Source organism: Coregonus clupeaformis, chromosome 35 (genome assembly GCF_020615455.1).
Source record: "Coregonus clupeaformis isolate EN_2021a chromosome 35, ASM2061545v1, whole genome shotgun sequence".
NCBI classification, from domain to species: Eukaryota; Metazoa; Chordata; class Actinopteri; order Salmoniformes; family Salmonidae; genus Coregonus; species Coregonus clupeaformis.
Genome location: NC_059226.1, coordinates 3,999,783 through 4,026,228, shown reverse-complemented (window position 1 = coordinate 4,026,228; position 26,446 = coordinate 3,999,783). Strand labels below are relative to the sequence as shown.

General features: G+C 43.9%; 1 non-coding gene across 1 annotated transcript; it reads right to left on the bottom strand.

The window, feature by feature from the left end:
• Window positions 1-13,581: 13,581 nt before the first annotated feature.
• On the bottom strand, window positions 13,582-13,656 carry trnag-ucc. The gene has a single exon. It is a non-coding gene; the product is annotated as a tRNA-Gly (tRNA).
• Window positions 13,657-26,446: the final 12,790 nt, after the last annotated feature.

Below are 26,446 nucleotides of genomic sequence, written 5' to 3'. Positions count from 1 at the left end.
AACTCAGCAAAAAAAAGAAACATCCTCTCACTGTCAACTGCGTTTATTTTCAGCAAACTTAACATGTGTAAATATTTGTATGAACATAACAAGAAACATAAACTGAACAAGTTCCACAGACATGTGACTAACAGAAATTGAATATTGTGTCCCTGAACAAAGGGGGGGTCAAAATCAAAAGTAACAGTCAGTATCTGGTGTGGCCACCAGCTGCATTAAGTACTGCAGTGCATCTCCTCCTCATGGACTGCACCAGATTTGCCAGTTCTTGCTGTGAGATGTTACCCCACTCTTCCACCAAGGCACCTGCAAGTTCCCGGACATTTCTGGGGGGAATGGCCCTAGCCCTCACCCTCCGATCCAACAGGTCCCAGACGTGCTCAATGGGATTGCGATCTGGGCTCTTCAGAACGAGCAGTATGGCTGGTGGCATTGTCATGCTGGAGGGTCATGTCAGGATGAGCCTGCTGGAAGGGTATCACATGAGGGAGGAGGATGTCTTCCCTGTTACGCACAGCGTTGAGATTGCCGCAATGACAACAAGCTCAGTCCGATGATGTTGTGACATACCGCCCCAGACCATGACGGACCCTCCACCTCCAAATCGATCCCACTCCAGAGTACAGGCCTTGGTGTAACGCTCATTCCTTCGACAATAAACGCGAATCCGACCATCACCCCTGGTGAAACAAAATCGCGACTCGTCAGTGAAGAGCACTTTTTGCCAGTCCTGTCTGGTCCAGCGACGGTGGGTTTGTGCCCATAGGCGACGTTGTTGCCGGTGATGTCTGGTGAGGACCTGCCTTACAACAGGCCTACAAGCCCTCAGTCCAGCCTCTCTCAGCCTTTTGCAGACAGTCTGATCACTGATGGAGGGATTTTGCGTTCCTGGTGTAACTCGGGCAGTTGTTATTGCAATCCTGTACCTGTTCCGCAGGTGTGATGTTCGGATGTACCGATCCTGTGCAGGTGTTGTTACACGTGGTCTACCCATTGCGAGGACAATCAGTTGTCCGTCCTGTCTCCCTGTAGCACTGTCTTAGGCGTCTCACAGTACAGACATTGCAATTTATTGCCCTGGCCACATCTGCAGTCCTTATGCCTCCTTGCAGCATGCCTAAGGCACGTTCACGCAGATGAGCAGGGACCCTGGGCATCTTTCTTTTGGTGTTTTTCAGAGTCAGTAGAAAGGCCTCTTTAGTGTCCTAAGTTTTCATAACTGTGACCTTAATTGCCTACCGTCTGTAAGCTGTTAGTATCTTAACGACCGTTCCACAGGTGCATATTCATGAATTGTTTATGGTTCATTGAACAAGCATGGGAAACAGTGTTTAAACCCTTTACAATGAAGATCTGTGAAGTTATTTGGAATTTTACTAATTATCTTTGAAAGACAGGGTCCTGAAAAAGGGAAATTTCTTTTTTCACTGAGTTTATATATATATATATATATATATATATATATATATAACACTGCTCAAAAAAATAAAGGGAACACTTAAACACATCCTAGATCTGAATGAATGAAATCATCTTATTAAATACTTTTTTCTTTACATAGTTGAATGTGCTGACAACAAAATCACACAAAAATTATCAATGGAAATCAAATTTATCAACCCATGGAGGTCTGGATTTGGAGTCACCCTCAAAATTAAAGTGGAAAACCACACTACAGGCTGATCCAACTTTGATGTAATGTCCTTAAAACAAGTCAAAATGAGGCTCAGTAGTGTGTGTGGCCTCCACGTGCCTGTATGACCTCCCCTACAACGCCTGGGCATGCTCCTGATGAGGTGGCGGATGGTCTCCTGAGGGATCTCCTCCCAGACCTGGACTAAAGCATCTGCCAACTCCTGGACAGTCTGTGGTGCAACGTGGCGTTGGTGGATGGAGCGAGACATGATGTCCCAGATGTGCTCAATTGGATTCAGTTCTGGGGAACGGGCGGGCCAGTCCATAGCATCAATGCCTTCCTCTTGCAGGAACTGCTGACACACTCCAGCCACATGAGGTCTAGCATTGTCTTGCATTAGGAGGAACCCAGGGCCAACCGCACCAGCATATGGTCTCACAAGGGATCTGAGGATCTCATCTCGGTACCTAATGGCAGTCAGGCTACCTCTGGCGAGCACATGGAGGCGCCCCAAAGAAATGCCACCCCACACCATGACTGACCCACCGCCAAACCGGTCATGCTGGAGGATGTTGCAGGCAGCAGAACGTTTTCCACAGCGTCTCCAGACTCTGTCACGTCTGTCACATGTGCTCAGTGTGAACCTGCTTTCATCTGTGAAGAGCACAGGGCGCCAGTGGCGAATTTGCCAATCTTGGTGTTCTCTGGCAAATGCCAAACGTCTTGCACGGTGTTGGGCTGTAAGCACAACCCCCACCTGTGGATGTCGGGCCCTCATACCACCCTCATGGAGTCTGTTTCTGACCGTTTGAGCAGACACATGCACATTTATGGCCTGCTGGAGGTCATTTTGCAGGGCTCTGGCAGTGCTCCTCCTGCTCCTCCTTGCACAAAGGCGGAAGTAGCGGTCCTGCTGATGGGTTGTTGCACTCCTACGGCCTCCTCCACGTCTCCTGATGTACTGGCCTGTCTCCTGGTAGCGCCTCCATGCTCTGGACACTACGCTGACAGACACAGCAAACCTTCTTGCCACAGCTCGCATTGATGTGCCATCCTGGATGAGCTGCACTACCTGAGCCACTTGTGTGGGTTGTAGACTCCGTCTCATGCTACCACTAGAGTGAAAACACTGCCAGCATTCAAAAGTGACCAAAACATCAGCCAGGAAGCATAGGAACTGAGAAGTGGTCTGTGGTCACCACCTGCAGAACCACTTCTTTATTGGGGGTGTCTTGCTAATTGCCTATAATTTCCACCTGTTGTCTATTCCATTTGCACAACAGCATGTGAAATATATTGTCAATCAGTGTTGCTTCCTAAGTGGACAGTTTGATTTCACAGAAGTGTGATTGACTTGGAGTTACATTGTGTTGTTTAAGTGTTCCCTTTATTTTTTGAGCAGTGTATATATATATATATATATATATATATATATATATATATATATACACTACCAGTCAAAAGTTTGGACACACCTACTCATTCAAGGGTTTTTCTTTATTTTTACTATTTTTTACATTGTAGAATAATAGCAAAGACATCAAAACTATGAAATAACACATATGGAATCACGTAGTAAGCAACTCATCCCAAACCATCTCAATTATGTTGAGGTCAGGGGATTGTGGAGGCTAGGTCATCTGATGCAGCACTACATCACTCTCCATCTTGGTAAAATAGCCCTTACACAGCCTGGAGGTGTGTTGGGTCATTGTCCTGTTGAAAAACAAATGATAGTCCATCTAAGCCCAAACCAGATGTGATGGCGTATCGCTGCAGAATGCTGTGGTACCCATGCTGGTTAAGTGTGCCTTGAATTCTAAATAAATCACATACAGTGTCACAAGCAAAGCACCCCCACACCATCACACCTCCTCCTCCATGCTTCACGGTGGGAACCCCACATGCGGAGATCATCCGCTCACAAAGACACGGCGGTTGGAACCAAAAATCTCCAATTTGGACTCCAGACCAATGGACAAGTTTCCACCGGTCTAATGTCCATTGCTCGTGTTTCTTTCCCCAAGCAAGTCTTTTCTTCTTATTGGTGTCCTTTAGTAGTGTTTTCTTTGCAACAATTTGACCGTGAAGGCCTGATTGAAACAGTCTCCTCTGAACAGTTGATGTTGAGATGTGTCTGTTACTTGAACTCTGTGAAGCATTTATTTGGGCTGCAATTTCTGAGGCTGGTAACCCTAATGGATTTATCCTCTGCAGCAGAGGTAAGTCTGGGTCTTCCATTCTTGTGACGGTCCTCATGAGAGCCAGTTTCATCATAGCACTTGATGGTTTTTGCGACTGCACTTGAAGAAACGTTCAATGTTCTAGAAATGTTCCATATTGAATGACCTTCATGTCTTAAAGTAATGATGGTGTCACGCCCTGACTCAAGGGACTCGTTTTTGTTGAATCAGGGTGTGTATTTTCTCTGTTGTGTTTTGCTATGTTGATTTTCTATGTTTAGATCTAGTATGTGTAGATCTATGTTGGCCGGTGTGGTTTCCAATCAGAGGCAGCTGTAGCTCGTTGTCTCTGATTGGGGACCATACTTAGGCAGCCTATTGGCACTAGTGGGTTGTGGGATCTTGTTCCGTGTTAAGGTATGTTGTGTTGTGCTGCCTTGGACTTCACGTATCGTTTGTTTATTGTTTTGTCGTTGTGTTTATTCGTTAATAAACATGTATGCATATCACGCTGCGCCTTGGTCCATCCCGTCTATAAACGATCGTGACAGATGGACTGTCGTTTCTCTTTGCTTATTTGAGCTGTTCTTGCCATAATAAGGCCATAATAGGGCTATATTTGGCTTTTACCAAATAGGGCTATCTTCTACCTTGCACAACACAACTGATTGGCTCAAACGCATTAAGAAGGAAGAAAGAAAGAAAGAATTTCCACAAATTAACTTTTAAGAAGGCACACCTGTTAATTCAAATGCATTCCAGGTGACTACCTCATGAAGCTGGTTGAGAGAATGCCAAGAGTGTGCAAAGCTGTCATTAAGGCAAAAGGGTGGCTATTTGACGAATCTCAAATCTCAAATATATTTTGATTTGTTTAACACTTTTTTTGGCTACTACATGATTCCATGTGTGTTATTTCATAGTTTTGATGTCTTCACTATTATTCTACAATGTAGAAAATAGTAAAAATAAAGAAAAACCCTTGAATGAGTAGGTGTTCTAAAACTTTTCACTGGTAGTGATTAGCAGTCACTTATTAATCATTACCTCATGTAATATCTTCATTCTGAACGTCGTGTACTCCTTGCATCTGCAAAAAACCCAAGTTCTAAATTCATTAGCATTTTAATGAGGGAAATAAGTATTTGACCCCTCTTTATCAGAAAGATTTCTGGCTCTCAGGTATCTTAAAGGGAGTGCTCCTAATCTCAGCTTGTTACCTGTACAAAAAACACCTGTCCAAAGAAGCAATCAATCAATCAGATTCCAAACTCTCCATCATGGCCAAGACCAAAAAGCTCTCCAAGGATGTTAGGGACAAGATTGTAGACCTACACAAGGCTGGAATGGGCTACAAGACCATCGCCAAGCAGCTTGGTGAGAAGGTGACAACAGTTGGTGCGATTATTCGCAAATGGAAGAAACACAAAAGAACTGTCAATCTCCCTTGGCCTGGGGCTCCATGCAAGATCTCACCTCGTGGAGTTGCAATGATCATGAAAACGGTGAGGAATCAGCCCCGAACTACACGGGAGGATCTTGTCAATGATCTCAAGGCAGCAGCTGGGACCATAGTCACCAAGAAAACAGTTGGTAACACACTACGCCGTGAAGGACTGAAATCCTGCAGCACCCGCAAGGTTCCCCTGCTCAAGAAAGCACACATACAGGGCCATCTGAAGTTTGCCAATTAACATCTGAATTATTCAGAGGAGAACTGAGTGAAAGTGTTGTGGTCAGACGAGACCAACATCGAGCTCTTTGGCATCAACTCAACTCGCCGTGTTTGGAGGAGGAGGAATGCTGCCTATGACCCGAAGAACACCCCATCCCCTCCGTCAAACATGGAGGTGGAAACATTATGCTTTGGGGGTGTGTTTCTGCTAAGGGGACAGGACAACTTCACCGCATCAAGCCAGGCCATCCCTCAGCCAGGGCATTGAAAATGGGTTGTGGATGGGTATTCCAGCATGACAATGACTCAGACCACACGGCCAAGGCAACAAAGGAGTGGCTCAAGAAGAAGCACATTAAGGTCCTGGAGTGGCCTAGCCAGTTTCCAGACCTTAATCCCATAGAAAATCTGTGGAGGGAGCTGAAGGTTTGAGTTGCCGAACGTCAGCCTCGAAACTTTAATGACTTGGAGAAGATCTGCAAAGAGGAGTGGAACAAAATCCCTCCTGAGATGTGTGCAAACCTGGTGGCCAACTACAAGAAACGTCTGACCTCTGTGAATGCCAACAAGGGTTTTGCCACCAAGTACTAAGTCATGTTTTGCAGAGGGGTCAAATACTTATTTCCCTCATTAAAATGAAAATCAATTTATAACATTTTTGACATGCGTTTTTCTGGATTTTGTTGTTGTTATTCTGTCTCTCACTGTTCAAATAAGCCGACCATTAAAATTATAGACTGATCATGTCTTTGTCAGTGGGCAAACGTACAAAATCAGCAAGGGATCAAATACTTTTTCCCCGCACTGTATATATATATATAAATATATATACATATACATACACATATATATACATACACATATATACACATATACATACATACATACATACATACATATCCTATCAAAAAAAGTTTTTATTTTATTTTATTACTTTCCAACCCCGCCACCCTTTCCCTACTTGGAGTAAACTAGTGAACAACAATGCTTAGGCCTCTACTTCCAGCTTGTACTTACTATCTACATTTTATGGACACAGTCAATTTTACAATAATTATATTTTGTTAGTTCTTTCTCCTGTACTTCTTCTACTCTCAACCTCTCCGATCATTTTCATGATGTCCATCCGGTTTGCTTCTATATGCCATATCTTTCTAACTGTGCTCTTTCACAAAAGCTCCCAACCTACAACCTATATACTAATTATGGACACAGTATGCTTACATTATTAGTTATCTTGTTATTATTTGTTGTTAGTTGTTATTAGTCCCATCCTTCAATTCCATTCAACGTCTCCCATCTATCTCTTAACACCATCCATATAGGATTTCTATTTGCCATATAAATTTCAACTGTACTGTGATGTCTTACAAAAGTTCTGAACCTTTCTATTCTCATTGTTTCTACAGATTGTGAATTAAAAATAAACATTTTTGCTTAATGTATTATTATATTATTGATCGATTGACTATGACTTTTCAGATCACCCAGTAATGCTATGTCTATATTTCTTAATTCCATTCTTTTACTTTTAGATTTGTGTGTATTGTTATGTATTGTTAGATATTACTGCACTTTTGGAGCTAAGAACACAAGCATTTCGCTACACCCGCAATAACATCTGCTAAATATGTGTATGCGACCTATACAATTTGATTTCACTTGACAGTGTCGGCCTAAAGCGCTTTTTTTTGTCTCTCTAACTTTTTCGGCACCAACTTTCAATTTTTTTATGATTCATGATCTTCTGTTCTGACTGAGTGACTGACAGGGATTCAGAGCGGGTCTCACTTTCTTTGATGCTGCGCGTTTTACTTTGAATGTAAATTGACGTCACCTCAACTCAACCAATCAGAAAACAGTTGCCCACTGATCAGCCAAATACTTAATATAGATTATTATGACAGCAGAGAAACGTACAGTGGGGAAAAAAAGTACTTAATCAGCCACCAATTGTGCAAGTTCTCCCACTTAAAAAGATGAGAGAGGCCTGTAATTTTCATCATAGATACACGTCAACTATGACAGACAAATTGAGAAAAAAAAATCCAGAAAATCAGATTTTTTTTGCAAATTATGGTGGAAAATAAGTATTTGGTCACCTACAAACAAGCAAGATTTCTGGCTCTCACAGACCTGTAACTTCTTCTTTAAGAGGCTCCTCTGTCCTCCACTCGTTACCTGTATTAATGGCACCTGTTTGAACTTGTTATCAGTATAAAAGACACCTGTCCACAACCTCAAACAGTCACACTCCAAACTCCACTATGGCCAAGACCAAAGAGCTGTCAAAGGACACCAGAAACTAAATTGTAGACCTGCACCAGGCTGGGAAGACTGAATCTGCAATAGGTAAGCAGCTTGGTTTGAAGAAATCAACTGTGGGAGCAATTATTAGGAAATGGAAGACATACAAGACCACTGATAATCTCCCTCGATCTGGGGCTCCACGCAAGATCTCACCCTGTGGGGTCAAAATGATCACAAGAACGGTGAGCAAAAATCCCAGAACCACACGGGGGGACCTAGTGAATGACCTGCAGAGAGCTGGGACCAAACTGACAAAGCCTACCATCAGTAACACACTACGCCGCCAGGGACTCAAATCCTGCAGTGCCAGACGTGTCCCCCTGCTTAAGCCAGTACATGTCCAGGCCCGTCTGAAGCTTGCTAGAGTGCATTTGGATGATCCAGAAGAGGATTGGGAGAATGTCATATGGTCAGATGAAACCAAAATATAACTTTTTGGTAAAAACTCAACTCGTCGTGTTTGGAGGACAAAGAATGCTGAGTTGCATCCAAAGAACACCATACCTAGTGTGAAGCATGGGGGTGGAAACATCATGCTTTGGGGCTGTTTTTCTGCAAAGGGACCAGGACGACTGATCCGTGTAAAGGAAAGAATGAATGGGGCCATGTATCGTGAGATTTTGAGTGAAAATCTCCTTCCATCAGCAAGGGCATTGAAGATGAGGCTGGGTCTTTCAGCATGACAATGATCCCAAACACACTGCCCGGGCAACGAAGGAGTGGCTTCGTAAGAAGCATTTCAAGGTCCTGGAGTGGCCTAGCCAGTCTCCAGATCTCAACCCCATAGAAAATCTTTGGAGGGAGTTGAAAGTCTGTGTTGCCCAGCGACAGCCCCAAAACATCACTGCTCTAGAGGAGTTCTGCATGGAGGAATGGGCCAAAATACCAGCAACAGTGTGTGAAAACCTTGTGAAGACTTACAGAAAACATTTGACCTGTGTCATTGCCAACAAAGGGTATATAACAAAGTATTGAGAAACTTTTGTTATTGACCAAATACTTATTTTCCACCATAATTTGCAAATAAATTCATTAAAAATCCTACAATGTGATTTTCTGGATTTCTTTTCTCATTTTGTCTGTCATAGTTGACGTGTACCTATGATGAAAATTACAGGCGTCTCTCATCTTTTTAAGTGGGAGAACTTGCACAATTGGTGGCTGACTAAATACTTTTTCCCCCCACTGTAAATACAAAAAATTACGTTTTGGGGTCAATTTCAACCAGCCCAACCCAATAAAAGATGGTAGGTCTTTCTGGCATTTGCCAGAATTGCCAGACGGCCAATCCACCCACGGCCTCTCTATTGACTATTGACTGTTCCTGTGAGAAAATATAAACCAAAGGACTTCTCAAATATCTCCTTCATGGATCAACTCTCCGGTGTGATTGTTCAATTTCCCATACGCAGTAATAACGAAGAAGAGGAAGGAAAGGGGGACTCCAAGCTAGCCTGAATAGATGGCCTCCTCTTCCAAGTATCCTGATGGCTAATATCCAATTGCTGGAAAATAATCTTTGTGAACTCAGAGCAAGGCTTCAATTGCAGACGGACATCAGGGAATGCGGTGTCTTTGTTTTTACAGAGACATGGCTTATGGACAACTCACTCAACTCTGCTATTCAACCAGACGGCTTTTCCATTTTCCGTATGGATCGAACTACGGCTTCTGGTAAGAGTGCAACAATTCCTGATGTACCGAAGTTGAAAACATCTCGAGCTGCTGTTCACCCGACCTAGAGTTTCTGATGCTAAAATGCCGACCCCACAAAATGCTGCAGGAATTCACGTGTGTTATTATCACAGCTGTGTACATACCGCCACAAGCAAACATCATCATTAATTCAATTTAGACTTACAAATGACCAAACCTGGTCTCAGGCTTGGATAACAATGGAGACCCCTTCAGTCTGCACAAAGTCGGGTATAGCTACTTTAAAAATGTTTGCGCACTTTATGTGGAACGACTTACCGAGCGGTCTGAAATGAGATGTTCTGGTCCCCCTTGGTCAGTTCAGAGTAATGATCGGAGACATCTATGTTGATAAATGTGTCTGTTTTTCTTAATATGTTTTGTAATGTTGTATATTGTATGTGTTTGATGTATTTATGCAATGCTCATCTGTAAAAGAGCCCCTTTTAGACACACCTGCTCATTCAAGGGCTTTTCTTTATTTTTACTATGTTATACAATGTATAATAATAGTGAAGATCTCAAAACTATGAAATAACACATATGGAATCATGTAGTAACCAAAAAAGTGTTAAACAAATCAAAATATATTTGAGATTTGAGATTTTTCAAATAGCCACCCTTTGCCTTGATGACAGCTTTGCACACTTTTGGCATTCTCTCAATCAGCATCACCTGGAATGCTTTTCCAACAGTCTTGAAGGAGTTCCCACATATGCTGAGCACTTGTTGGCTGCTTTTCCTTCACTCTGCGGTCCGACTCATCCCAAACCCTCTCAATTTGTTTGAGGTCGGGGGATTGTGGAGGCCAGGTCATCTGACACAGCACTCCATCACTCTCCTTCTTGGTAAAATATCCCTTACACAGCCTGGAGGTGTTGGGTCATTGTCCTGTTGAAAAACAAATAATAGTCCCACTAAACCCAAACCAGATGGGATGATGTATCACTGCAGAATGCTGTGGTAGCCATGCTGGTTAAGTGTGCCTTGAATTCTAAATAAATCAAAGACAGAGTCACCAGCAAAGCACCCCCACAACATAACACCTCCTCCTCCATGTTTTACGGTGGGAAATACAAATGCGGAGATCATTCGTTCACCCACACCGCTTCTCAGAAAGACCAAAAACCAAAGGACACAACTCCACCATCTAATGTCCATTGCTCGCGTTTCTTGGCCCAAGCAAGTCTCTTCTTATTATTGGTGTCCTTTAGTAGTGATTTCTTTACAGAAATTTGACCATGAAGGCCTGATTCACACAGTCTCTTCGGAACAGTTTATTTTGAGATGTGTCTGTTACTTGAACTCTGTGAAGCATTAATTTGGACTGCCATTTCTGAGGCTGGAAACTCTAATGAACTTATCCTCTGCAGCAGAGGTTACTCTGGGTCTTCCACTCCTGTGGCGGTCCTCATGAGAGCCAGTTTCATCATAGCGCTTGATGATTTTTGCGACTGCACTTGAAGAAACTTTCAAAGTTCTTGAAATATTCCGTATTGACTGACCTTCATGTCTTAAAGTAATGATGGATTGTCGTTTCTCTTTGCTTATTTGAGCTGTTCTTGCCATAATATGGACTTGGTATTTTACCAAATAGGGCTATCCTCTGTATACCCCCCTACCTTGTCACAACACAACTAATTGGCTCAAACGCATTAAGAAGGAATGAAATTCCACAAATTAACTTTTAAGAAGGCACACCTGTTAATTGAAATGCATTACAGGTGACTACCTCATGAAGCTGGTTGAGAGAATGCCAAGAGTGTGCAAAGCTGTCATCAAGGCAAAGGGTGGCTATTTGAAGAATCTCAAATATATAAAATATATTTTGATTTGTTTAACACTTTTTTGGTTACTGTATGATTCCATATGTGTTATTTCATAGTTTTGATGTCTTCACTATTATTCTACAATGTAAAAAATTGTAAAAAATTAAGAAAAACACATGAATGAGTAGGTGTGTCCAAACTTTTCACTGGTAGTGATTAGCAGTCACTTATTAATCATTACCTCATGTAATATCTTCATTCTGAACGTCGTGTACTCCTTGCATCTGCAAAAAACCCAGCCTTACTGATGATTCTGTACCACACAAATTGTAACACACACACGGTATAGGATATTGATCAAAAACTAAATACGATGGAAAAAGTTCCCTAGCGGACTGACACAATATGACGGCTTGTTACAGAAGATGGAGAGTTAAAGAGAGAGAGAGAGAGAAAGAGAGACACAACGCTTGGATACATTTGGAAACTACTCTCACAGTAATCATAATACTTTGCACACGAACCGCCGCCCGTTTGGAGTAAGAAATAATTTATGTATTTACGTGTGAAGGCCTTCGTTCGTCGTTTATCTCTCTCGGAACCAAGCCTTCTTGGAAAGGGGTTTGGTTGGGCCTCCTCTCTGACTTTGAGTGCAAGGCTCTGATTGTCCAGAAGAGGTCACAATGTCTGTCTTCTTAGTTGTCCGTGGCTCCAATGACTTGTCATGTAGTCTTGAACAGAACTAAAGGGTGGTGTTTCCTTTCACTTGTTCTGCAAGATTGGTCCTCTGAAGATAGGCTAATCAGCCGTGTCGATGGTCCCCAGTGGGGTGATGAGAGCAGAGTAGTAGACGATGGTTTGAAGAGGGTAATAGAATGGTCCATAGAATTAACTTCACTTTTCTAGCCGTAACAGTGATTGTCAGGGAGGTGACTTTATCGTCTCCCCCTCGTGTTGATTTTCAGGGTTCAAACCACTTAGAGACATGAGCTGCAGCTCAAGTTTTCCTGGTCTGATATGTTAATTCTTAACCCATCCTTTTATATACTCTCGTTAAAAGGGGCGTTCCGTCATGCTGACACGCTCTCTAAGCTCCCTCGGGGCGTTGCTTCTTACTGTGCAAAGCTTATATGAAAAACAATTATCTCATTAGAAAACTAAAATCACGTTCGTATCTTAACAAAAATGCTTTCATTAGTTTTCATATTTCATATACAACGTAAAGGATGACATTTGGACATATATAGTGTGTATACTTTTAAAATTACAGTATTTCCTTCATACCATTTTGAATGACATAACAAAATAGGAACCCAATTGACAATATTGTTCTATAGACCTCCTCTGACCATTCCCTACGTTCTTATGTTATATATATTGTTCCAGTATTCATAATTTGAACATTAGAGTTTCAGCGGGAAAAAGTATGTTAGACAATGTAACATTCATACTAGAGGACAAAGAGAGATTCCTCTCCTGCTTAAATTTACGACAGGGCGTGAGGTGTTAAAGACCCCCACATCAGTTTCCTCCACTCCGTCTGCGGGTGAGAGGGGTCTGGTAGAAGTTTATCCATTCTAAACCTGATCTGCCCATTTGCACCACAACAGGACAGTCATGACACGTGTTCATAGTCAACATACAGGATGTACAAGCAAAGCCATATGCTCAGTTGTCTGAATGCTGGCCTATTTTGCTAATGACTATGCTAGATCTGTCTGTGTGTGTCCATGCGTGTGTGTGTGTGTGTGTGTGTGTGTGTGTGTGTGTGTGTGTGTGTGTGTGTGTGTGTGTGTGTGTGTGTGTGTGTGTGTGTGTGTGTGTGCGTATGTGAAAGGGGAAACAGGTTGCTGACCGTTTTCCCTGAGCAAGATAGATCTCACTGGTCTTCTCTGTGGTAGATATGGTATGCCAGTGAAACTTTCACTTCCTTTATTTTGTGTCTGAATTGAACAATTGATGCAAAGTGTGATATATATGTTAGGTAACAACTCAGTGCTGACCAGAACTTTTTCAGAGGAGCAGGTGATATGCTGAAATCCTATTTTTCCGAGTCTCAATTAGTCTTGCTTGAACAAATGTTCTTTCATTTCCTCTCTTGTTTACATTTGATAAAAGAAGCAAATAAAACACAGTCTTTGCATTTTGTGGTGATAAAAACACACTGAAAATAAAACTGTAAAATTACAGAAGTTGTTAGTTACGCTTAGCTGCGGGGCAGGAAAGTCTGCAACCAGAACACATTTACGTAATTTAGCAGACGCTCTTATACACAGTGACTTACAGTTAGTGAGTGCATACATATTTCAACCTGGACCCCCGTGGGAATCGAACCCACAACCCTGGCGTTGGAAGCGCCATGCTCTACCAACTGAGCTACAGGAGACCTGCTCTTGGCCAGGGTGCCCACATTCCATTATTTCCTTACTTTCCTTAATGGCTGGGTGATGTTGTTGGATGATGCAATATCATTTTGTATTTGACAATATGATGACACCATGATTTCACAGACTTAACAATTATTCAAAGTGGATATGGACTAAACATGGACCCAAGGCCTGTTCAGTGCAAATCATTTTTCTGCACATTTAGATTAACTACAACTCTGCAAACAGCCAATACTACACAGAAATAATGTGAACACAGGGAGATAAAGATTCAGCAGTGAATGTGATTTGGGAGCTCACTCCCTATTTCATTGAGCATACACCTTTTAACACAAAAGCAGGGCCTGAGATTATCGTACCGTAGTAAATGCCAGCACAGCTTTGATTAGAAATCCATCACAGTGTCAGTCAGGGCAGCGGGTGATGTCATCATGTCGGCCTTAATTTCTGTTAGAGAGAGAAGTCAACCAGACTTAAACACAAAAAAGCCTTACACTCCATTCATTTAATTGTTGAGATTATGTCTGACAATAGGTAACGCCAGAGCAGCCCCCGAGATGAGGATGAATTGAGCGTAGCTCGCAGATGGACCTCTGTGGCTGCGTGGAGCACAGGATCCAGGTTGGAATCGATACCATGTGAGATACACACTGAAGTCAGTGACAGCTTGAGTCAACTCAGCTGGAGTGTTTTTTTTTTCTCTTCCAAACTCTCTCTCCCAAAGAATGCCTCTACGTCTCCTCCTCTTTCTCTCTCATTCTCTCTTCTCCGTCCGCCCCTCCCTCCCTCCCTCCTTCCCTGCCTCTCTCTCTCTCTCTCTCTCTCTCTCTCTCTCTCTCTCTCTCTCTCTCTCTCTCTCTGTCCTGTGACTGAGGGGATTCTCTCAGGCACAGTGACAGGGAAACAGAACATTTCAACAAGGGGAGCACTCATTCCAAGCACAGGGGTAGCACCACATTGCAGACATGTCAATCCCCATTGGTCTCCACGTAGAGTACCAGCTGCAGATATGTATGCTACGGAGATCGAGAATGCCCAAAACACCTCAAGTAAGCAGGAGTCAAGACCTGTCAACTGGCCGGTGTCTTTGTGATGCTACGCAAGCTGACCGCTAACACATTGTAAGATATCTAACACTGTATCTATCTTTCTTTTTCGCTATCTCTCTCCCTCTCAGTTATTTCCCCTGTCTTTCCTATTTCCTATTTCTTTCTTCTCCAGTGTTTGCTGTTATTCTATGCATGCTTGCATGTATGCCCCATGGGACTAAATTAGCGAGGGAAAAGTAATCTCTCTCTTCCCCTCCTCACTTTCCCTGTCTTCTTCACACATTGTTGGTCCTCCATCTACTGTTAAAATTATATGCATACCTTTGAGCATGTGTGTTTCATATGGAAGGTAAGGCATGTGGCTGCAGTCTCAAGTCTTGCTTCATTCATTTAATATAGTATGTAAATCAACTTATTGCTCTCATTTAAAACAGTATTATGGGGATTATGGGGGGAAATTTGCCTAAAGGATACATACTAATTGGGAATAAATTACTTGACGCCCTTGAGCAGGGCACACTGTCAACAGAGCTGCAGCACGTACACAGCTGTTTTTCCTCCACCACTGAAGAGAAGCAGTAAACAATGCCAAGGATGATCTCTGGAATTGTAACAGAAAATATGTAAGTAGTTCTCTTTTATTATAATACACTCCATCTGTAAGGAATCGAGTAAGTCAATGTTATAGATGAGCTGGTAACACTTTACATTAAGTTTATCCTAAACCTGTGTAGTGCATGTGTAATTACTGTAGTGATAACATTGTAATAACATGTTATTACATAGTGTGTAGGGAAAAAAGGAACTTCCAAGTCCAGGAACACATGGTTTATAACTATAGCCCACAGCCAGAGCTCTTGTAAACCCAGTCACCCCAGGAGAAGGGCACCCTGGCCAAGAGCAGGCCTCTGCAATGTATCACTCCTGCCCACTACCCAACTCGAGTCCTTCCTCATCTGGTGTGAATTTCCCTCTGCTCTGTCCCATCTCTCTCTCTATCTCTCTCTCGCTCTCTCTTCTCTCCTCTCCTCCCCTCATTCCGCAGCGGTTCCATCCCTCTCCTCTCGGTATTGTGCAACAGCCATCGCTCTGGGCCGGCCCGGCGTGGGGAGACAAGAGGGGCATGGCGCAGCGCGGGGCCCTGACAGGTAACTCCCAGGACGGCCATTTCCCCTCCAACCAGCCAACATTAATCCCATTCTCTGCTTGTAAAGTGCCTCATATGGAAGCCATTAGACAGCCTGACAGGAGCCAGAGAGTGAACTGTGAAAGAGACCCAGGCTTTAATTACAGTTCCCTTCCACCAGGAGACCCAGCTAGCTAGTGCTGGCCATGGGGACGCCTTGGGGACACCATTACAGCTGTGTGTCCTGGTCTGGTGACACACTGTGTTAAATAAGGAAGTCTCTACTAATTACTGAACTGCTAGGCCTGTATCTGGTTTCTGGTGGTTTAAGTGCTTTCTGGTGGTTTTGGCCCGTGACAATAGCACGTTGTTGAGTGCTTTGATTAATATTGTGAAGTTAAGTATGCTTGGTTGGTTGGCCGTCAGCGTGCCCAGAATATTTGAGCTCCATCTCACACCTACAGTATGTCTAAATTGTATTTAAAAAATGTAGAAATCATTTTGACAGTATCCCTCCTTTTTAATTTCCACATGTAGCAAACAAAGTGTTTGTGTTGTCCAATCTACATTGTAGTAGGTGAGGCAGGTAGAAAATGAAGTTGTCATGCATTTAATCAGCCTATTTCTCAGCGGCACCGGCAGCAGCCGGCCTCGGCCTCCTCACCTAATTGGCTATCAAGTAAAAAAACAATAGTTGAATCAGGTCGGACTCGGATGGCGAGTGAGTGCGTTGTTCAAGATGGATAAACAAAAGGCAAGACCAAGTGGTGCACAAAATGCTGCAAAAAAAGCTTTTTCTGATCAAGCTAGTGCCAAATTACAGAAGATAACAACATCAGCAAAGCTTTCACCTCGTCCTCAACTGATGAAACACCATCACAGGTGGAAGCTAGTAGGCCTACTTATGCCCGGCAATAACAGTGGCCTTGCTCCTCCTCTTCTTCCTCCCCTCGAGAATAGTAACAGTTTCTCTAGTGAGAGTGCTGGCCCTCCTTCTTTTCCTCCTCCTCTCCCAGAAAAGCATGAGAGTGACCCTCCTTCTGTGAACACTGATAAGCCTACGAGTGATGAGACGGATAGTCAGAGTTCTAACGTGTAATATACAGTGCATTCGGAAAGTATTCAGACCCCTTGACTTTTCCACATTTTGTTACGTTACAGCCTTATTCTAAAATTGATTAAATAAATAAAAATCCTCATCAATCTACAAACAATACCCAATAATGACAAAAACAGGTTTTTTGAAATGTTTGCTCATGTATTAAAAATGTAAAACAGAAAGAACTTATTTACATACAATACCAGTCTAAAAGTTTGGACACACCTACTCATTCAAGGGTTTTTCTTTATTTTTACTATTTTCTACATTGTAGACATCAAAACTATGAAATAACACATATGGAATCAAGTAGTAACCAAAAAAGTGTTAAACAATTAGAAATTCTTCAAATAGCCACCCTTTGCCTTGATGACAGCTTTGCACACTCTTGGCATTCTCTCAACCAGCTGTGACAAGGTAGGGGGGACATACAGAATATAGCCCTATTTGGTAAAAGAGCAAGTCCGTATTATGGCAAGAACAGCTCAAATAAGCAAAGAGAAATGACAATCCATCATTACTTTAAGACATGAAGGTCAGTCAATATGTAACATTTCAAGAACTTTTGAAGTTTCTTCAAGTGCAGTCGCAAAAACCATCAAGTGCTATGATGAAACTGGCTCTCATGAGGACCGCCACAGGAAAGGAAGACCCAGAGTTGCCTCTGTTGCAGATGATAAGTTCATTAGAGTTACCAGCCTCAGAAATTGCAGCACAAATAAATGCTTCACAGTGTTCAAGTCACAGACACATCTTAACATCAACTGTTCAGAGGGGACTGTGTGAATCAGGCCTTCATGGTCGAATTTCTGCAAAAGAACCACTACTAAAGGACACCAATAAGAAAAATAGACCTGCTTGGGCCAAGAAACACGAGCAATGGACATTAGGCTGGTGGAAATGTGTCCCTTTGTCTGGAGTCCAAATTGGAGATTTTTGGTTCCAACCGCTGTGTCTTTGTGAGACGCGGTGTGGGTGAACAAATGAACTACGCATGTGTACTTCTCACCGTAAAGCATGGAGGAGGAGGTGTTATGGTGTGGGGGTGCTTTGCTGATGACACTGTCTGTGATTTATTTATAATTCAAGGCACACTTAACCAGCATGGCTACCTCAGCATTCTGCAGCGATATGCCATCCCATATGGTTTGGGCTTAGTGGGAATATCATTTGTTTTTCAACAGGACAATGACCCAACACACCTTCAAGCTGTGTAAGGGCTATTTTACCAAGAAGGAGAATTATGGAGTGCTGCATCAGATGACCTGGCCTCCACAATCCCCCGACCTCAACCAAATTGAGATGGTTTGGGATGAGTCGGACGGCAGAGTGAAGAAAAAGCAGCCAACAAGTGCTCAGCATACGTGAGAACTCCTTCAAGACTGTTGGAAAAGCATTCCAGGTGAAGCTGGTTGAGAGAATGCCAAGAGTGTGCAAAGCTGTCATCAAGACAAAGGGTGGCTATTTGAAGAATCTCAAATATAAAATATATTTTGATTTGTTTAACACTTTTTGGGTTACTACATGATTCCTTATGTGTTATGTAATAGTTTTGATGTCTTCACTATTATTATACAATGTAGACAATAGTAAAAATAAAGAAAAACCCAAACTTTTGACTGGTACTGTCCTGATCGTCATAATGAACGGACCAAGGCGCAGCGTGATATGAGTACATACTTTAATAGGTACTTTCAATATAACACAAAACAACAAAAACGATACGTGAAGTCCTCGGTCATAAACACAAACCTTAACGGAACAAGATCCTACCAAACACAAGTGCACAACAGGCTGCCTAACTATGGTTCCCAATCAGAGGAGACAAGCAACAGCTGATTCTCGTTGCCTCTGATTGAGAACCACCCCGGCCAACATAGAACCACATAACCTAGAACAGAACATAGAAAACGACAGTACCCCCCCCCCCCCCAAAGGCGCGGACTGCGACCGCGCCAACATAAACCCAAAAGGGGAGGGGCCGGGTGGGCATTCCTCCTCGGAGGCGGATCCGGCTCCGGGCGTGACCACCACCCTCTAACAACCCCCCCGTAGCGCCCCTGGTCTGGTCTGGCCCCGCTGGCTGGAGCTGGACTGGACATCGGTGGAGCGGATTGCTTAGGCTCAGGTGTGGACCAGGTACCTGACCAGGCACCGGTGAAACAGGCACGGGCTGTGCCGGACTGACGACGCGCACCACAGGCTTGGTGCGGAGAGCAGGAACGGGCTGACGACGTGCACCATTGGCTTGGTGCGGGGAGCAGGGACGGGCCGGACCGGGCTGACGAAGCGCACCATTGGCTTGGTGCGGGGAGCAGGAATGGGCCGGACCGGGCTGACGAAGCGCACCACTGGTTTGGTGCGGGGAGCAGGAACAGGACCGGGCCGGGCTGGCGATGCGCACCATAGGCTTGGTGCGGGGAGCAGGAACGGGCCGGACCGGGCTGACGACGCGCACCATTGGCTTGGTGCGGGGAGCAGGGAAGGGCCGGACCGGGCTGACGAAGCACACCACTGGCTTGGTGCGGGGAGCAGGAACAGGCCGGACCGGGCTGACGACGCGCACCATTGGCTTGGTGTGGGGAGCAGGAATGGGCCGGACCGGGCTGACGAAGCGCACCACTGGTTTGGTGCGGGGAGCAGGAACAGGCCGGGCCGGGCTGGCGACGCGCACCATAGGCTTGGTGCGGGGAGCAGGAACAGGCCGGGCCGGGCTGGCGACGCGCACCATTGGCTTGGTGCGGGGAGCAGGGACGGGCCGGACCGGGCTGACGAAGCGCACCACTGGCTTGGTGTGGGGAGCAGGAACAGGCCGGACCGGGCTGACGACGCGCACCATTGGCTTGGTGCGAGGGGCAGGAACAGGCCGGGCCGGGCTGGCGACGCTCACCACAGACTTGGTGCGGGGAGCAGGAACAGGCCGGGCCGGGCTGGCGACGCGCACTATTGGCTTGGTGCGAGGGGCAGGAACAGGCCGGGCCGGGCTGGAGACGCGCACCATTGGCTTGGTGCGAGGGGCAGGAACAGGCCGGGCCGGGCTGGCGACGAGCACCATTGGCTTGGTGCGAGGGGCAGGAACAGGCCGGGCCGGGCTGGCGACGCGCACCATTGGCTTGGTGCGAGGGGCAGGAACAGGCCGGGCCGGGCTGGCGACGCGCATCACAGGCTTGGTGCGAGGGACAGGAACAGGCCGGACCGTACTGGGAACACACACCACTGGCTTTGTGTGGGGATCAGGAACGGGCTGGACCGGACTGGTAACACACCTCAGTACCTCTCGCCGTGCCTCTACACTCTCCTTCCCTCTACTGACCAATGGCCCCCGTAACCTGGTGGCCTTCTCTCCTCGTCCACAAACTCGCCCTTTATCTGCCTCCAGCAGCCCCGTCGTCCATGCCGTGTGCCCCCCCAAAAAAATGTATTGGGGGTGCCTCTCGCCTGTCCGACGACGGCCCGGTTGGCGCCGCTTCTCCTCTCCTGCCTGGGTCTCCCCCTTCATCATCCTCCGGTAACGGACGTTCTCCTCCTCCGTGATCTGCCCCCAACCGAGGAGGACATCCACTAACGTTACCTCCGGCGTTTGCTCCTGGACACGCTGCTTGGTCCTGTATTGGTGGGATCTTCTGTCACGATCGTTATATGAAGTGGACCAAGGCGCAGCGTGATATGAGTACATACTTTAATAGGTACTTATAATTACAACACAAAACAACAAAAACGATACGTGAAGTCCTCGGTCATAAACACAAACCTTAACGGAACAAGATCCCACCAAACACAAGTGCACAACAGGCTGCCTAAGTATGGTTCCCAATCAGAGACAACAAACAACAGCTGATTCTCGTTGCCTCTGATTGAGAACCACCCCGGCCAACATAGAACCACATAACCTAGAACAGAACATAGAAAACGAAACATAGACACTACACAAAGAAACTAACACCCTGGCTCAACATACAAGAGTCCCCAGAGCCAGGGCGTGACAGGTACTGTATATTTTTGAACATGTATTTAAATTGCAATAATTAAAATTTCATTGATGCAATTACATTTTATCGACTGTTTTGTTAAATCCTCCATAATTTGCTCACATTGGAGACTCAAATGCATGATTCACTCTACAGGGCTGACCCAAACCTGCTGACTGATTTTAATTTTTTTGCTTTGTCCTTTTCAGCAGGGTTCCAGCAACTATGGTGGCTGTGTAACCAAGCCAGCCCATGTAAACCTTGGCTTGGCTAGGCACAGTTTGCCCTATAGTGTGAATCAGCAACAGAGAGACTTTGGGACAACAGTTCACTAATGATGAATGCCTTGTCCCATCCTGAAAATCAGCTGTGTGATTAATGGAATTGATTAGTCCAGCTAAATGGACCATTGCTTATTATTTACTCATTGCACTGGTAGCTGTAGACCGACCAGGTATTAATTAGACTGGACTTAAGTTCTAAATTACACATGATAACAAGGGGAAGGAGAAATAACAAGAAGACTAATCGGTTTGTCTTTGTCTCGATGCCAAATATCCTGTCATCATTTTACATTACATTTTAGTTATTAGCAGACGCTCTTATCCAGAGCGACTTGCAGTAAGTTAGTGCATACATTATATTTTTTTATTTTTTTTATTTTAGAGCTCAGGTGCATCCTGTTTCCATTGATGATCCTTGAGATGTTTCTACAACTTTATTGGAGTACACCTGTGGTAAATTGTATTGATTGGACATGATTTGGAAAGGCACACACCTGTCTATATAAGGTCCCACCGTTGACAGTGCATGTCAGTGCAACAACCAAGCCATTAGTTCGATGGAATTGTCCATAGAGACAGGATTGTGTCGAGGCACAAATCTGGGGAAGGGTACCAAAACATTTCTGCAGCATTGAAGGTCCCCAAGAACACAGTGGCATCCATCCTTCTTAAATTGAAGAAGTTTGGAACCACCAAGACTCTTCCTAGAGCTGGCCGGCCGGCCAACTGAGCAATCGGGGGAGAAGGGCCTTGGTCAGGGACGTGACCAAAAACCAGATGGTCACTCAGACAGAGCTCCAGAGTTCCTCTGTGGAGATGGGAGAAACTTCCAGAAGGACAAACATCTCTGCAGCACCACCAATCAGGCTTTTATGGTAGAGTGGCTAGACAGAAGCCACTCCTCAGTAAAATGCACATGACAGCCTGCTTTTAGTTTGCCAAAAGGCACCTAAAGGACTCTCAGACCATGAGAAACAAGATACTCCCGTCTGATGAAACCAAGATTGAACTCTTTGGCCTGAATGCCAAGCATCACATCTGGAGGAAACCTAGCACCATACCTACGGTGAAGCATGGAGGTGGCAGCATCATGCTGTGGGGATGTTTTTCAGCGGCAGGGACTGGGAGACTAGTCAGGATCGAGGGAAAGATGAATGGAGCAAGGTACAGAGAGATCCTTGATGAAAACCTGCTCCAGAGCGCTCAGGACCTCAGACTGGAGCGAAGGTTCACCTTCCAACAGGACAACGACCCTAAGCACACAGCCAATACAACACAGGAGTGGCTTGCGGACCAGTCCCTGAATGTCCTTGAGTGGCCCAGCCAGAGCCCGGACTTGAACCTGATCTTAACATCTCTGGAGAGACCTGAAAATAGCTGTGCAGCGATGCTCCCCATCCAACCTGACAGAGCTGGTGAGGATCTGCAGGGAAGAATTTGAGATACTCCCCAAATACAGGTGTGCCAAGCTTGTAGCGTCATACCCAAGAAGACTCAATGCTGTAATCACTGCCAAAGGTGCTTCAACAATGTACTGAGTATATGGTCTGAAAACTTATGTAAATGTCAAATTTCAGGTTTTACATTTTTAATACATTAGCAAAATGTTCTTATAACCTGTTTTTGCTTTGTCATTATGGGGTATTGTGTGTAGATTGATGAGGGAATAAAACAATTTAATGGATTTTGAATAAGGTTGTAACATAACAAAATGTGGAAAAAGTCAAGGGGTCTGAATATTTCTGAATGCACTGTAAATAGGCTATCAGCTAAATACAGTAATTACAGTGCCTTCATAAAGTATTCACAAGCCTTGACTTTTTCTATATTTTGTTGTGTTACAGCCTGCATTTAAAATTGATTAAATTGAGATTTTGTGTCACTTGCAAACACACAATACCCCATAACGTCAAAGTGGAATTATTATTTTTTGAAATTCTTACAAATTAATTAAAAATGAAAATTTGAAATGTCTTGAGTCAAGAAGTATTCAACCCCTTTATCATTGCAAGCCTAAACAGGTTCAGGAGTAAAAATGTGACCAATCGGCTCAATTCGGTCTTATGTATTATGAAAAATGTATGCACTCACTAACTGTAAGTCGCTCTGGATAAGAGCGTCTGCTAAATGACTAAAATGTAAATGTTGCAACATTTCATTTTTTTTTTTTTTTTTACATTGGATTAAAGTAGAAACTCAGAGCTAGAAAATGGTATATCATACACTACAGTTGAGGAACAATGGGAAAGTAATTCTGCTTTGAAAGTTGATAAACTTGTAACCCCAGTTTTGAGAAAATGGCCCTTTGAATGTTTTGGTACGTCTACTGGAGAGTTGTTCTTTGTCTACACCCATTCAGCATGCAGTAGTTCACACCCTGTTAAGCCTTAGCCCTACCCATCGCTTTAAAGATTCACATGTGAGGCCATGTGCTAAACAGAGTGGGTACGGTAGTGTACTAAACAACCAAAGATTTCAAGACTAAAGGCTGGTTTATACTACGTCTATCGACATATCTGTATACAGTTGTCACAGTGACATCATGAACATTCTATTGTCATCCGACATCTGCAGCCTGGTGGTCCAAAATAGCATAACTGGTGTATTTTAAAACCAATAAACCCATCCATTTAAAAAAATGAATTTCGTATACAGTACGTCAATCTAGCAAACCAGGCAACTAAAAGCAACTTTCTAAACAATGTTTTGGTTAGTTTCAAGCTTGTTAACTAGCTAGCTAATGTTACATTAACTGGCTAGCCAGTTCAAATAAATACAATATCATATACAGTGGGGAGAACAAGTATTTGATACACTGCCGATTTTGTAGGTTTTCCTACTTACAAAGCATGTAGAGGTCTGTAATTGTTATCATAGGTACACTTCAACTGTGAGAGACGGAATCTAAAACAAAAATCCAGAAAATCACATTGTATGATTTTTAAGTAATTAATTTGCATTTTATTGCTAAAAAATGCATATTTATTGTTAAAAAATAAATAACGGAAAAGTGGTGCGTGCATATGTATTCACCCCCTTTGCTATGAAGCCCCTAAATAAGATCTGGTGCAACCAATTACCTTCAGAAGTCACATAATTAGTTAAATAAAGTCCACCTGTCTGTAATCTAAGAGTCACATGATCTCAGTATATATACACCTGTTCTGAAAGGCTCCAGAGTCTGCAAACCACCAAGCAAGGGGCACCACCAAGCAAGTGGCACCATGAAGACCAAGGAGCTCTCCAAACAGGTCAGGGACAAAGTTGTGGAGAAGTACAGATCAGGGTTGGGTTACAAAACAATATCAGAAACTTTGAACATCCCACGGAGCACCATTAAATCCATTATTAAAATGTTTAAAGAATATGGCACCACCACAAACCTGCCAAGAGAGGGCCGCCCACCAAAACTCATGGACCAGGCAAGGAGAGGCAACAAAGAGACCAAAGATAACCCTGAAGAAGCTGCAAAGCTCCACAGCGGAGATTGGAGTATCTGTCCATAGGACCACTTTAAGCCGTACACTCCACAGAGCTTGGCTTTACGGAAGAGTGGCCAGAAAAACAGCCATTGCTTAAAGAAGAAAATATTTTTCATTGGCAGGGACTGAAGCAAACATGTTTGGTGTTCGCCAAAATGCATGTGGGAGACTGCCCAAACATATGGAAGAAGGTACTCTGGTCAGATGAGACTAAAATTGAGCTTTTTGGCCATCAAGGAAAACTCTATGTCTGGCACAAACCTAACACCTCTCATCACCCCGAGAACACCATCCCCACAGTGAAGCATGGTGGCGGCAGCATCATGTTGTGGGGATGTTTTTCATCGGCAGGGACTGGGAAACTGGTCAGAATTGAAGGAATGATGGATGGCGCTAAATACAGGGAAATTCTTGAGGGAAACCTCTTCCAGAGATTTGAGACTGGGACGGAGGTTCACCTTCCAGCAGGACAATGACCCTAAGCATACTGCTAAAGCAACACTTGAGTGGTTTAAGGGGAAACATTTGAATGTCTTGGAATGGCCTAGTCAAATCCCAGACCTCAATCCAATTGAGAATCTGTGGTATGACTTAAAGATTGCTGTACACCAGCGGAACCCATCCAACTTGAAGGAGCTGGAGCGGTTTTGCCTTGAAGAATGGGCAAAAATCCCAGTGGCTAGATGTGCCAAGCTTATAGAGACATACCCCAAGACACTTCCAGCTGTATTTTTTGCAAATGGTGGCTCTACAAGCTTGGGGGGGGGGCAATGTTCAACAACCAACTTCACAGAGTTTAAAAATAATAATGTGCAAATATTGTACAATCCAGGTGTGCAAAGCTCTTACAGACTTACCCAGAAAGGCTCACAGTTCTATTCGCTGCTAAAGGTGATTCTAACATGTATCTACTCAGAGGTGTGAATACTTATGTAAATTATATATTTCTGTCTTATTTTTTTTTCAATACATTTGCCAAAAAAAGAACAACATGTTTTCACTTTGTCATTATGGGTATTGTGTGTAGATGGGTGAGACAAAAAAATCTATTTAATCCATTTTGAATTCAGGTTGTATCACAACAAAATGTTGAATACGTCAAGGGGTATGAATTCTTTCTAGCCATAGATATGCTAGTAAGCTAGACTTCATTGTCTGCATAATAAAACAATCCCTAGTAAGCTATTGTTTTGACTGTGGAGTGATTGTATTATTTGGCATTAATAGACTGGTTTTACACAACACAAACTTTCTATCCAAGCTGCGAGAGAGCACGAGGACGGCTAAGGTAGGCTATAGGCCTACTGGACAATTGTATATTAAAAAGAAATCTATTGGTTACTGATCAGTATGTTGTTGCATCGAAAATTCATTTTACAATCTGCAATGTTTGAATTTCCCACTTTAATTACTGAACAAGTAAATACATTATTGCCGCAGGCCAGCATTCTAAATTGCAGCATTTCGACACGGTAGGCCTTTAGCGTCGTGAAACATAAACGTTAAGCTTAACATGATGAAAATGCGCTGCGCCTGTGGTACAGACCTGACGGCAATCTTTTTCTCTATTTACATGTCATTTCCAATGAATAGTAATGAGCATTGTTGTTGGCGCTCTGCTGTCTCCAGATGACCTTCTAAATCTCTATTGGCGTGATAATTCAGCTCACAGAAATGAATTGCAATAGCACATAGCATAGCGCAAGGAACCATTCTGACCCCACTGATGTTTTAATGCATGCCTAATAGCCCTAGCTGTGTCAAGGATCTCCGCTCACGATGT